Genomic DNA, 14,338 nt, shown 5'->3' on the forward strand with positions numbered 1-14,338 from the left:
GAGAAGCCAAGGCTTTAATCAGTCCTGAGTAGTGCAAACCCCCTAAAAATGGGCTTCAGAGAGCTTCTGGGGTGGGGAGCCCACAGTTGGGAAGGTGCTGAACCCCAAACTCCATGGGGACAGAATCTCTTGCTTCTTTGGGATAGACCACCACCCCCAAACCTCACTCTCCCCCTCCCCTTCTGGCTTTTCATCGCTTTATCAGCAACAGGTAAGTCAATTGTTACCTGAGTTCTGAGGGTTGGGCCATGGGGACCCTCTGGATGGGGTAGGGGGGTGTTGGACAGAAGTGTGGGTGACCTGGACCCCCGTCTGTGGTTGGTGGTGATGGGGGGGGTCCGTCCTCCAGGGCTGTGCCCCCACTTGGCATTTATACAAACTTGGGGTCCGTTCAGAGGTTAATGAAATTGGAGGACACCCAGCTGGGGTCCAAAGGGAGCTGGAGGATTCCTTGGCGTCAAAATGCGCCAGTTTGGGTGTCAGGTAAACTGTGAGCAGGGAAATATTTTTCCTTTAACAATTAAATGTGTTTCCACTTTTCCATCAAACATCTCCTGGCAGATCTCCGAGTCTCACCCTTCTCCCCGTTATTCATTCTTCTCCCTATAATCAGAGTGGAGTCTGTAAAACAGCAATTAGATCCTGTCCTCATGTGCTTCACACCCTCGGTGGATTTCATAGCTGTTAGAAAAGGACAAAAGGCTTCACCTGTCCCAGGGACCAAGGTGGGGTTGCTGGTGCAGGGCAGGCACGGATTTGGAACACGCTTTGGGGCTGGTGGTACATCTAAGATTATAAACTTTCTGCTGTGGCTTCATGACCTTGACAATATTTCATGACTTGTGTCTGACACAGGGAAGAGGTGACAACACTGGGGACTAGTTCTTGTGCCCAAACATCTAAGAGCAGACGCTTTGCTTTTGCAAGGTTGATGTTTGCAGACTCTATAAATAAATACATGTTTAGGGGTTTCTCCCACAGGTGTATCTCTGCAATGTAATTTCCATTTGCTGATTCTCATGGAATGATTTTTCTCTGCTCTATAAATTGGTTTCAGGTGGGTGGAGGTGGAGCTTGTGCTAATAAAGGACCACAAATAACGTGGGTTAAAACTCCAGGAACCCACCTTCCCCCAGTCTGGAGACCAGGCATCTGAGGTCAAGGGATCCCAGAACCCCACTCTCTCCAGAGGCCCCAGGGGAGGGTCCTTCCTGCCCCTTCCAGGTCTGGGGGCTCCAGCTGGCCCTGGGCTGGTGGCCACCTCCCTCCCATCTCTGGCTCCATATTCTTGTGGCTTCGGCTGTGTGTCATCTCTTTTGCGATAAACATGGTTATTTGACTGAGGGAGCATCTTCATTCTTAAGGACCTGGTCCCTTGCACAGAGCTCGAAGAACCGTAGCAATTTCTTGATCCTTTTGAGGAGAGCATCTCTTGTGGTTTTTCCTAAGAAACCCAAGCACACCTGTGTTCATGCTAATGCGGTTTATGCTAATGAGGTGGGCTGGTTGCCAGAGGAACCCACCAGGTGATTCAAGGGTTGGCTTTTTAAGCTCCACCCCAAACCTCGGGAGTTGCTGAGAGGCCAAGGCTTATAACCAGTCCTACTTGGCAGAAGCTCCCTCAAAAGCGGTTCATAGAGTTTCCAGATGGGGGAGTCCACAGTTGGCAGGGTGCTGCACCCCAAACTCCATGAAGACAAGCTCCTGCACGTGGGGACTCCCCCACCTTGCTCTTGTCCTTCTTTTCTGGTGTTGACCTCTTTATGAGCAACAGGTAAGTCAAGTGTTTTGTGGGGGCTGTGGGGAGCCTGTGGTGGAGTTGGGACAGAAGTGTGGGTGACCTGGATCCTGCCTGTGGTTGGTAGTGAGGGGGGACAGTGTTGGGGCCCTGGGACCCCCTCTCAATACACGTTTGCCACAACTTGGGGTCCCTTGAGAGGTAAATTGGAGGACACCGAGCTGGGGTCCAAAGGGAACTGGAGGATGCCTTGGTGTGGAAATGCCCCACGCTGGGTGTCAGAAGTGCTGTGAGCAGGGAAATAATTTTCCTGTAACAGTGAAATGTGTTTCCATTTTTCCACAAACATCTCCTCCTGGCAGACCTCCGAGATCTCAGCCTTCTCCCCGTTACCCATTCTTCTCTAATTAGAGTGGAGTCTGTAAAGCACGAATTGAATCCTGTCCTCATGTGCTTCAGACCCTCGGTGGATTTCATGGCTGTTAGAAAAAGGACAAACAGCCCCACCTGTCCTGCTGACTGAGGCGGGGTGGCTGGTGAAGGGCGGGCACAGATTTGGATACACTTTGGGCTCGTGGCAACCACCTCCCCTGGTACATCTCAGGTTATAATCTGTGCTGTGGCTTCATGACCTTGACAATACTTCATGACTTATGTCTGACACAGGGAAGAGGTGACAACACTGGGGAATCATCCCTGTACCCAACCGTCTTAGAGTAGATGCTTTGCTTTTGCAAGGCTGAGGCTCACAGAGTCTATAAGTAAATAGTTGGCTGTTTTTTGGTTTCTCCTGACAGGTGTGTCTATGAAATTTAATTTTCAATGTTGACTGTCATGGAATGAGAGATGATTTTCCTTGCTCTATAAATTGGTTTCAGGTGTGTGTGGGGGAGGTTGTGATAATAAAGGACCACAAATCATGTGGGTAAAACCCCAGGAACCCTCCCTCCCCCAGCCTGGAGAGTAAATGCCTGAGGTCAAGGGGTCCCAGGGCCGCGCTCCTTCCAGAGGCCCCGGGGAGGGTCCGTCCTGCCTCTTCAACCTTCTGGGGGCTCCAGGTGGCCCTGGGCTGGTGGCCACCTCACTCCTGTCTCTGCCTCCGTCTCCCTATGGCCTTTCTGCATGGTCCCTTTTGTTACAAGCCCCCTTGTTACGGATTTAGGGAGCATCTTCCTCCATGAGGACCTGGTCCCTGGCCCACAGCTCCTAAAACAATAAAACTTTCTTGATGCCTTTGAGCAGGGCATCTCTGGTTTTTCCTAAGAAAGCCAAGCACACCTGTGTTCATGCTCTTGCGAGTTACGCTAATGAGGTGGGGCTGGTTGCCAGAGGAACCAACAAGGTGATTAAAGGGTTGGCTTTTTAAGCTCCACCCCAAACCTCGGGAGTTGCTGAGGGGCCAAGGCTTTAATCAGTCCTACTTGGCAGAAGCTCCCTAAAAAGGGGTTCATAGAGCTTCCAGATTGGGGAGCCCACATGTGGCAGGGTGCTGCACCCCAAATTCTATGAAGACAAGGTCCTGCACGTGGGGACTCCCCCAACCTTGCCCTCGCTCTCCTCCTGTGGGTGTTGACCTCTTTATGAGCAACAGGTAAGTGTTTGTGGGGGGCTGTGGGGACCCCGTCTCAGTTTGGACACAAGTGTGAGTGACGTGGATGCTGCCTGTGTTTGGTGGTGAGGTGGGGACAGTCCTGGGGGCCTGGGGCCTCCTCTCAATACACGTTTGCTCCAACTCGGGGTCCTTCCAGAGGTAAATTGATTGGAGGACACACAGCTGGGGTCCAAAGGGAAGTGGAGGACGCCTTGGTGTGGAAATGCCCCACGCTGGGTGTCAGAAGTGCTGTGAGCAGGGAAGTAATTTTCCTGTAACAGTGAAATGTGTTTCCGCTTTTCTATCAAACACCTCCTCCTGGCAGATGTCTGAGATTTCACCTTTTCCCCTGTTAGCCATTTTTTTCTCTGTAATCAGTGAATTCTCGAAAACACCAGGTAGATCATTCCTGAACCTGCTTCAAACCCTCGGTGGTTTCCATGGTTGTTAGGAAAGGACAAATGGCTTCACCTGTCCTGCTGATGGAGGCGGGGTGGCTGGTGCAGGGCGGGAAGGATTTGGAACACGCTTTGGGGCTGGTGGCAACCACCTCCCCTGGTCCATCTCAGGTTATAATCTGTGTGCTATGCCTTTATGACGTTGACACTATTTCATGACTTGTGTGTGACAAAGGGAAGGGATGACAACACTGGGGACTCGTCCTTGTGCCCAACCATCTAAGAGCAGACACTTTGCTTTTGCAAGACTGAGGCTCACATCTCTGGAAATAAAGCTGCCTGTTTTTTGGTTTCTCCTGACAGGTGGGTCTCTGCAATGTAAGATGGCATGTGTTGAGTCTCGAAGTCACAGTAACACCTGTGATTTGTAGTCTTTGCTCTGAAACTTGGTTTTCTGGGGTGGTATTAATAAATGACCACAAAAATCGTATGGGTTAAAACCACAGTACCCATCCTCCCCCAACATGGACAGCAGAGGTCTAAGGCCAAGGGGTCCCAGGGCTGTGTACCCCCCAGAAGCTCCAGGGAGGAACCTTCCTGCCCCTTCCAGGTCTGGGGGCTCCTGGTGGCCCTGGGCTGGTGGCCACCTCCCTTTCATCTCTGGCTCCATCTTCTTGTGGCTTTGGCTCTGCGTCATCTCTTTTGTGGTAAACATATTATTCGATTGAGAGAGCAATTCATCATTGAGAATATGGTCCCTTGCACAGAGCTCGAATAAAGTTAGCAATTTCTTGATCCCTTTGAGGAGAGCATCTCTTGCTTTTCCTAAGAAACCCAAGCACACCTGTGCTCATGCTAATGTGATTTATGCTAATGAGGTGGGGCTGGTTGCCAGAGGAACCAACAAGGTGATGAAAGAGTTGGCTTTTTAAGCTCCTCCCCAAACCTCGGGAGTTGCTGAGGGGCCAAGGCTTGAACCTGTCCTACTTGGCAGAGGCTCCCTCAAAAGCGGTTCATAGAGCTTCCAGATTGGGGAGGCCATAGTTGGGAGCGTGCTGCACCCCAAACTCCATGAAGACAAGCTCCTGCACGTGGCACTACCCCAGCCTCGCCCTCCTCCTGTGGGTGTTGACCTCTTTATGAGCAACAGGTAAGTCAAGTGTTTGCGGGGGGCTGTGGGGAGCCTGTGGTGGAGTTGGGACAGAAGTGTGGGTGACCTGGACCCTCACCTGTGGTTGGTGGGGAGAGTCTTGGGGGTCTGGGGCCCCATCTCAATACACACTGGTACCAACTCAGGGTCGTTTCAGAGTTGAATTGATTGGTAGGACACCCAGCTGGGGTCAGAAGGGAACTAGAAGTTTCCTTGGTGTGGAAACGCCCCACACTGGGTGTCAGAAGCCCTGTGAGCAGAGAAACAACTTTAACAATGATCAGTGTTGTTACGGCTTTCGAGCAAACACCTCCACCTGGAGGACCTCCCTGATTTCTCCCTTCGCCATGTAAGCCTGCCTTTCTTGTCTCATCAGAGCCAGTCATCTCAAACACCAATCAGATGGTGCCTGTACCTGCTTAGACCGCTTGGCCCTTTTCCTGCCTGTTAGAAAAAGACAGATGGCTTCACCTGATTGGCTGACCAGGGCTTCTCCTCTGTATCTTGTCTGTGGTTCTAAGCACACTTCTTACTGGATTTAGGGCCCACCTTCATCCATGAGGACCTGTTCCTTGCACACAGCTCCCCAAACCATAGCAAATTCTTGAGTGATCCCTTTGAGGAGAGCATATTTTTATTTCTAAGAAACCCAAGCACACCTGTGTTCATGCTAATGTGGTTTATGCTAATGAGGTGGGCTGGGTGCCAAAGGAACCACCAGGTGATTCAAGGGTTGGCTTTTTAAGCTCCACCCCAAACCTCGGGAGTTGCTGAGGGGCCAAGGCTTGAACCAGTCCTACTTGGCAGAAGCTCCCTAAAAAGTGGTTCATAGAGCTTCCAGAGTGGGGAGCCCACAGTTGGGAGGGTGCTGCACCCCAAACTCCATGAAGACAAGGTCCTGCACGTGGGGACTCCCCAAACCTTGCTCTTGCCCTCCTCTTCTGGGTGTTGACCTCTTTATGAGCAACAGGTAAGTCGCTTGTTTCCTGTGTTGTGTGGGAGGGGGCTGTGGGGACTGCGTAGGAGTTGGGACAGAAGTGTGGGTGATCTGGACCCCCCCGCCTGTGGTTGGTGGTGAGGTGGGGACAGTAGTGGGGCCTGGGGCTTCCTCTCGACACAGGTTTGCATCAACTCGGGGTCGTATCCGAGGTGAATTGAATTGGAGGACACCCAGCTAGTATCCGAGGGGAACTGGGAGATTCCTTGGTGTGGAAGTGCCCCATGCTGGGTGTCAGAAGTGCTGTGAGTATGGAAATAATTTTCCTTTAACAGTGAAATGTGTTTCTGCTTTTCCACAAACACCTCCTTCTGCCAGACCTCCGAGATCTCGCCCTTTCCGCTATTACCAGTTCTCCCTAATCGAAGTCTCTAGAAACCAATTAAGTCGTGTTCATACCTGCTTCAGACACTCTGGTTTTCATGGAAGTTAGAAATGGACAAATGGCTTCACCTGTCCTGCTGACCGAGGCAGGGTGGCTGGTGCAGGGCAGGCATGGATTTGGAACAGGCTTTGGGGCTGGTGGCATCGCCCTCCCCCAGGTACCTCTCAGGTTATAATCAGGGTTCTAAGGCATCACGATGTGGACACTATTTCATGACTTGGGTCTGACACAGGGAAGAGGTGACAACACTGGGGACTAGTCCTGTGGCCGACCGGCTAAGAGCAGACACTTGGCTTTTTCAAGGCTGAGGCTCACCTCTGTAAACAGTTACCTGGCTCGTTTTTCCTGACAGGTGTATCTCTGCAAGTTAATTGTCATGTGTTGATTCTGATGTATGTAGAGATTGGTCTTTGCTCTGTAAATTGGTTTTGGGGGGGGTGGGGGTGATAATGAGCACAAATCACGTGGGTTCAAACCACAGGAACCCACCCTCCTCCATCCTGGGGACCAGACATCTGAGGTCAAGGGGTCCCAGGGCTGCTCCCTCCAGAAGGAGGCTCCCTCTGGGGGCTCCAGGCAGCCCTCGGCTGGAGGCCACCTCTCTCCCGTCTCTGCCTCCATCTTCCCGTGGCTTCTCCTCTGTTTCCTCTTGTGTCTCTTAGGAGGACACTGTCCTTGGATGGAGGGCCCACCTCATCCAGGAGGACCTCCTCTCAGACCCTTCCTGTGGCTGCTCTGTGCCTTCTCTCTTACGACACTTGGTGGCCCCTAAATGTAGTCACCTCATCCACGAGGATTTGGTCCCTGGCACACAGGTCTTAAAACCATAGCAATGTCTTGACCCCTCGAGCGGAGCATCCCTGGTTTTTCCTATGAATCCCAAGCTCACCAGGTTATGCCAATGAGGCAGGACTGGTTGGCAGAGAAACCAACCAGGTTATGAAAAGCCTTTTTTAGCTCCACCCCCAACCTCCAGAGCTGTTGAGGGGCCAAGCCTTTAATCAGCCCTACGGAGGGGAACCTCCCTAAAACGAGGGTTCAGAGAGCATCTGGATTGGGGAGCCCACAGTTGGGAGGGGGCTGCACCCCAATTCCATGGAGACAGAAGTTCCAGCACGTGAGACCCACACCGCCTTGCGCTCCGCTTCCCGACTGGCTGTGCACCCCTTGCTGAGCAACAGGTAAGTCTCGTGTTTCCTGAGTTCTGGGGGGCACCCTCCATGTGCAGGAGGTTGGACAGAAGTGTGGGAGACTTGGGTCCCCGCCGGTGGTTAGTGAGGTGGGGGTGGTCCTGGGGGCTGGGCCCTTCTCTGCTGAGTCTTCGCCCACTGGGGGCCCTTTCTGAGGTGAACTGAATTGGAGGACCCCCAGCTGGGGTCCGAAGGGAACTGGAGGATTCCCTGGTGTGGAAATGCCCCACGCTGGTGTCAGAAGCACTATGAGCAAGAAGTAATCTACTTTAACAAGGAAATGTGTTTCTGCTTTTCCATCAAACACCTCCTCCTGGCAGACCTCCGAGATCTCACCCTTTCCCCTGTTAGCCGCTCTTCTCTCTTTAATCAGAGTGATTTCTCCAAAACACCAATTAATTCGTGCCTGTACCTGCTTCAAACCCTCGGGTGTTTTCATGGCTGTTAGAAAAGGACAAAGGGCTTCACTTGTCCTGCTGACTGAGGTGGGGTGGCTGGTGCAGAGCAGGCACAGATTTAAACCCGTTTTGGGTCTGATGGGAATGACGTGCCCCATTTACATCTCGGGACAGTGTTGTATGACTTGTGTCTGACACAGGAAAGAGAGGACAACCCTGGGGATGAGTCAGTGTGCCCGACCGTCTAAGAGCAGATGCCCTGCTTTTGCAAGGCTGAGGCTCACCGTCTCTGTAAATAACTCATTCCCGGTCTCTGGATTCTCCCGACAGGTGCATTCCTGCCGCAGAACTTTGCCTGGGTTGATTCTCAGGGAAGTGGAGATGGGTTTTCTTTGCTCTATAAATTGGTTTCGTGTGGTCTGAGGTCAAGGGGTCCCAGGGCTGTGCTCCCTTCAGAGGCGCCAGGGGAGGGTCCTTCCTGCCTCTTCCAGCTTCTGGGGGCTCCAGGCAGCCCTGGGGTAGTGGTCACCTCCGTCCTGGCTATGCCTCCGTCTTCCCGTGGCTTCTCTGTGTTTCCTCTTGTGTCTCTTAGCACACTGTCCTTGGAGGGAGGGTCCCCTCATCCAGGAGGACCTCCTCTCAGACCCTTCCTATGGCTGCTCTTGTCTCTTGCCTGTTATAAGGACACTCATGACTGGATACAGGGCTGATCTGGTCCCTGGCACACAGCTCCTAAAACCCTAGCCATTTCCTGAGAGATACCTTTGAGCAGAGCCTCTCTGATTATTCCTGAGAAACCCAGGCTCACTTGTTGATGCAAATGAGTTTATTCAAATGAGATTTATGCTAATGAGGCAGGGCTGGTTGCCTGGGGAACCCACCTAGAGGTTAGAAGGTTGGCTTTTTAGCCCCAGCCTCCAGAGCTGCCAAGTGGCCAAGGCTTCTCAGTCCTGCCAAGGGCAACCTCCCTACAAAAGGGACTTGGCTTCTGGGTTGGGGAGCCCACAGTTGGGAGGGTGTTGCACCCCAAGATCCAGAGGGACAGCAACTTCTGCACGTGGGGGTCCCCCAGATCTTGCTCCCCCTCTGGCTGTTCCCCCCTTGATGAGCAGCAGAGAAGTCCCATGTTGCCCGAGTTCTGTGTGGTGGGGGCTCGGGGATCCTGTGTCTGCAGGAGGTTGGACAGAAGTGGGGGTGACCTGGGCCCCTGCCTGTGGTTGTTGGTGAGGTGGGGCCAGTCCTGGGGGCTGGGCCCTTCCCTGCTGGGTTGGTGCCAACTAGGGGGTCGTTTCCGAGGTGAATTGTAGTAGAGGACACTCAGCTGGGGTCCAAAGGGAACTGGGGGATTCCTTGGTGTGGAAACGCCCCACATTGGGTGGCAGAAGCACCGTGAGGCCTCAACTTTGTGAAACGCCCCTAGATCATGAGTCCCTGTGACTGACCCAGGGCGACCCGGTGTTAAGGCGGGATGTGCAGGGTAGCTCAGGGTCTGGGCGTTGGGATCTTGTCAAAGAGAAGCATTTTCTTAGCTCAAGATTCTGCACATGGTCTGGGCGAAGCCAACGCCCTGTGGCTTTGAGGAATCGACAAGAGCGTGCAGGAGTTCCTGCAGTGGCTCAGCAGGAATGACTCGTATCCGTGAGGACATGGGTTCAATCCCTGGCCTCGATCAGTTGGTTAAGGATCCGGCCTTGCTGTGAGCTGTGGTGTATGTAGGTCACAGACAAAGGTCTGATCCAGCAAGGCTGTGGCTGTGGTGTTGACCAGTAGCCTCGGCTCCAGAGCGACCCCTGGCTTGGGAACCTCCAAGTGACACAGATCCAGCCCTAAAAGGAAAAAGTGTGCATTTGAAGAATCCCGTGTGGGGGATGGCGTGACCATGAGACGTTGGGGTGACCTCAGGGTTTCATGACCAGATGGGTTTCACGGGCCTTGTTTGTGGTCTTTGATTGTGTGTGTGTGTGTGTGTTGTTGGCCTCACCCAAGGTATATGGAGGTTCCCAAGGCAGGGGTCGAATTGGATCTGTAGCCAGTGGTCTACACCACAGCCATAGCATCTTGGGATCCAGCTGCATCTGCGACCTACACCACAGTGTAAGGCAACTTGGCATCCTTAACCCACTGAGCAAGGCCAGGGATTGAATCTGCATCCTCATGGATGCTCGTCAGATTGGTTTCCGCTGAGCCACGACAGGAACTCCCTGGTCTTTGATTTTAATGTGACTCTGAGGGTCCCTGTTTCTCCTATGCTAAGACGGTTGTTTTGGGCACCTGAGGATTCAGGAAGAGGCTTTGTGTTTTTTTTTTTTATTTTTTAATCAATATTTTCCCACTGTACAGCAAGGGGGTCAGGTTATTCTTACATGTATACATTACAATTACCTTTTTCCCCCACCCTTTCTTCTCTTGCAACATGAGTATCTAGACATAGTTCTCAATGCTATTCAGCAGGATCTCCTTGTAAATCTATTCTAAGTTGTGTCTGATAAGCCCTTTGTTTCAATCATTGGTGTTGCCGGCCATGTCTGGAGCTGACAAGGGGCTCAGGGGTCTTTATTGCTCAGCTGGCATCTTGGTTTTCGGCCCCCAGGTCTGAGCTCCTGCGAGGCACCCAGGCTTCCTGCAACAGCCAGAAAGGCAGGGCTGTGTCCTCTCCATTGGAGCAGATACCTGGGCAGAGCTGCTGAGTGGCTTTGTCACCTGCAGGTCACCCCAGTGCAGAGTGGAGAGAGTGGGCTTCTGAGGGAATTCTCACCCCTTGTAAGTCTTCTCACTTGGCTGGGAAAGCCTGTGAGGGCAAGGGGACCCCTCTCTGTACAGGTCTCTCTGTGTTTAAGTATCTGCATCTGTGGTCCTGCACTTAAGAGTCTCTGCAATTGTCTGTGTGTGTCTGTTCATTGCTGCATCAGCCTGTCTTTGTTTGACTTTATTCCTGCACCTGTGTCTGTGTAGCAACTGCCTTACTGCATCCATGTGTGTTTATAGGTTTGTGTCTATATCCCTGCATCTGTTGCTGTTTTGGGATCCCTGTGTTTACATTCTGTGTCTATATTCCTGTCTGTGTTTCTATTCCTGCATCTGTGGGTCTGCTTATACATCTGTGTGTTCATAGGTCTGTGTGTGTCTATATTTATTCTGTGCCTGGGCATCTATGTTCTTAGGTCTGTGTACGTTTATGTGTGTTTCCCTCTGTGTCTGTGCACACCTGTGTGGCCTCCCCCAGGCCTCTCTCGGCAGCCCCTTGTCATTCTTCCTCCCCCCATGGCTGTGTCATCCAGGAGGGTCTCCCTGGGTCCAGGGGGCTCTGCCCCTATAGCTTGATTTGGGAGTGATGATGCTGCATTTCCTGCAGGGATGTGTGAGCCCTGTTCCCTGCCCTGCATGGTCCTTCTGTTTCAGGTGGTGAGGCCACAGGGCCAGGGTGGCTGGGATTGGACAGAGATTGATTAGGAAGCAGAACACAGCTGTCTCCCCTCCTAGGGAAACAGCCCAGCCCTGCATGGTGACACCCTGGCTGGGAAGGTTCACAAGGCTGTAAGGATGGCAGTGAAAAAGGTCTAGTTCAGAAGGGGTTCACTTGTTAAAATGCCTTCTTTAAATATTTTGTGAATTAAAAAACTTATTTTTAAAAATTTTAGAATTCTTTTAGTTTTTGAAGGTTTGTTTATTGTGGCTGCCTGAGGCATATGGAGTTTCCAGGCCAGGGATCAGATCTGAGCCACAGTTGAAACCTGTATCACAATGCTGGATCCTTAACCCACTGTGCCAGATGGGTGTCAAACCCACGTCCCAGGGCTCCAGAGATGCCACTGATCCTGTTGCCCCAGAGCGGGAACTCCTCTATTCATTTTTTTTAACTTCTATTCCATTGGAGTATAGTGAATTACAGTGCTGTGTTTCAGGTGTATTGCAAAGGGTGTCAGTTATACATGTATCACTTTGAGTACCTTACCTCGTGCAGGTTATTACAGGCTATTGAATATAGTTTTTTAGGTTGTATAGGAGAGCCTTGATGCTTACTGAGTTTATCTATACTAGTGTGTATGTTGACCCCAAACAACTAATTTATTCCTCCCCCAGCTGTTCCCGTTGGTAACCATACATTCTCTATGTCTGAGTCTCATTTCTACATAAGTTCGTTGGTGTCATATATGAGATTCCAACAGCAGTGAGTTCAGCTGGTGTTTGTCCTTCCCTTTCTGACCAACATCTTAGTATGATCACCTGTATGTGCACCCATGTTGCTGAAGATGGTATCATTTTATCCTTCTTTATGGCTGGGTAATACTCCATTGTGGGTATGGAGCACATCTTTTTTTATTCATGCTCTGTCGATGGGCACTTAGGTTGCTTCCATGTCTTGTCTATTGGGAATAGTGCTGCTGTGAACACAGGAGTGCAGGTATCTTTTCCAATTATGGCTTTTTCTGGACAGATGCCCAGGAGTGGGATTGATGAATCATGTGGTCGTTCTATTTTCAGTTCTCTTGAGTTTGTTTTACGGTGCTGGTTGGTTTTTTTTTTTTTCTTCTATTTGTCAGGGCCATACCTGCAGGTTATGGAAGTTCCCAGGCTAGGGTTCAGCTCATATCTGCAGCTGCTGTTCTGTGCCACAGCCACAGCCGGATCCTTAACCCATTGAGCGAGGCCAGGGATCAAACCCAGATCCTCACGGATCCTACGCAGGTTCCTTATCACTGAGCCACGAGGGGGAACTCCCCCATCTCATTTTCTACAAGTTGGTGTTTGGAATAGACCTTCCGCACTGTTTTAGTGCCTGTTACACAGCAGAGCGACTCCATATTTCTAGACACACCTGACCCAAGCTTTCCTTCATGCTCTCTTACCTCCTATTGGGTCTGAGTCTGCACAAGTCTGCAGAGCTGCAAAGTACTGGTGAATACATTCCCCCACTTTTCTTCCACATTTGCAGTAGAAGGGACACAGCACCGGGTTAGCCTCACGTGTCCAGCATGGTCATGTGACTTACATCGTGAGATGACGGCTAGAAAAATTTTACGGAATGACTATTTCCTGGAGAAACCCAAATCAAGACTGAGAAAAAGTTTTTTTCTTGTGATGAAAACTCTTAAGGTTGACTTTGAATAAACCTGCTCTACAGTGTCCGGCCGTGTAGGTTACATGTACCCTGTTGGCTGTCAAACCCCTAGGACTGAGTCATCCTCTAACTGGAGAAGGTCCCTTTGCACCAGCTTCCCACATTTCCCCCACCCCCTATGACCACAAGGCTCATCTAGTTTGCCTCTCACTTGAATGGTCTTGTGTTTTGGTCTCGGCTGTTACTTAGAAGGGAGCTTTCTTCCAGAGGCTTGGGCTTGGCTCAGGAGGCTGCACCACCCTGCCTGTGTCCCCAAGACGCTGTCTGCAAACCGTTTGCTCTGGGGCTGAGGGTCCTTCTTCACTGGGTTCTGCTCCAGATGAGAGGCAGGAGGGTTGGGGCTAGAATCTGGGACCCAGCAGTGTCGTGTCCATACGCGTGAGGGACCCTGCTTCCTCCTCCTGCAGGAGGACAATTCTGGGCACGAGTGGGAAGCCCCCAGTGGTTCGGGTGACCCCACAAGGGAACCCTTGTCCACACTCCAGTGACAACCTAAGAAGGAGGTATGTAGCCTCTACCCCTGTTCTCTGGGCGCTCAGCTCCACAAAGCCTTGAATCTGTGAAGGGATAAGGTCTTGTGTAGGCTGAGCTGCTGACTCGTTACCCACAGGTTTGTCAGAGCAGGATGTGTGTGTTTCCATATAGGCTGAGGTGTTTGTCTTCTCTGTCTGATGGACTTGACTTCCATTGGGAATCTCTAGGTTCATGCACGTGGCTGTGAATGCGATGGTTTCATTCTTTTTTATGGTTGAGTAATATTCTGTTGTGATTATGCCCCACTGCTTCTTTCTCATTCTCTTTCAAGTTCTATCTGAAGAGACTGGATAGAATTCCCTGTGCTGTTCGGCTCAACCTCATTGCTTATCCAGTCTTTTTTTTTGTTTTACCTTTTCTAGGGCTGCTCCCATGACATATGGAGGTTCCCAAGCCAGGAGTCTAATCAGAGCTGTAGCAACTGGCGTGTGCAAGAGCAACAGCAACACGGGATCTGAGCTGCTTCTGCGACCTGCATCCCAGCTCCCGGCAATGTCAGATTCTTAACCCACTGAGCAAGGCCAGGGAGTGAACCTGCAACCTCATGGTTCCCCGTCAGACTGGTTTCCACTGCCCCACAGGGGGAACTCCTGCTTCTCCATTCTCAATGTCAGAGTTTGCAGCTACTTACCCCAAACCCGCACCCCTTAGCCCACTCTCTTCCCCCTCAGCAACCACAAGTCTGTGTTCCATGTCTGTGAATTGGTTTCTGTTCTGCAGACAGGTTCATTTGTGCCATGTTTTAAGTTCCAGATATAAGGGATCTCTGACGGTATTTGTCTTCCTGTATCTGCCTGCCCTCACTTAGTATGAGAATCTCTAGGTCCAACCGTGTTGC

The 14,338-nt window shown here is 51.4% G+C and overlaps 1 long non-coding RNA gene across 3 annotated transcripts in view; it reads left to right on the top strand.

Annotated features, from left to right (window-relative positions):
* LOC110259143 (uncharacterized) overlaps nt 1–14,338 on the top strand; it is a 234,353-nt gene continuing 220,015 nt past the window's right edge. For 2 of the 3 annotated variants that reach the window (XR_014836184.1, XR_014836183.1), the window contains exon 1: nt 1–211. This is a non-coding gene — a long non-coding RNA (uncharacterized LOC110259143). Of the gene's footprint in view, nt 212–1,574; nt 1,775–14,338 lie in introns of those variants that run through there. The other variant, XR_014836185.1, reaches the window with a different exon arrangement.

The sequence above is a fragment of the Sus scrofa genome, chromosome Y (assembly GCF_054392235.1).
Source record: "Sus scrofa isolate SSC_HxYL_T2T_F1_AM1 chromosome Y, Sscrofa_HxYL_maternal_Yorkshire_Landrace_v2.0, whole genome shotgun sequence".
NCBI classification, from domain to species: Eukaryota; Metazoa; Chordata; class Mammalia; order Artiodactyla; family Suidae; genus Sus; species Sus scrofa.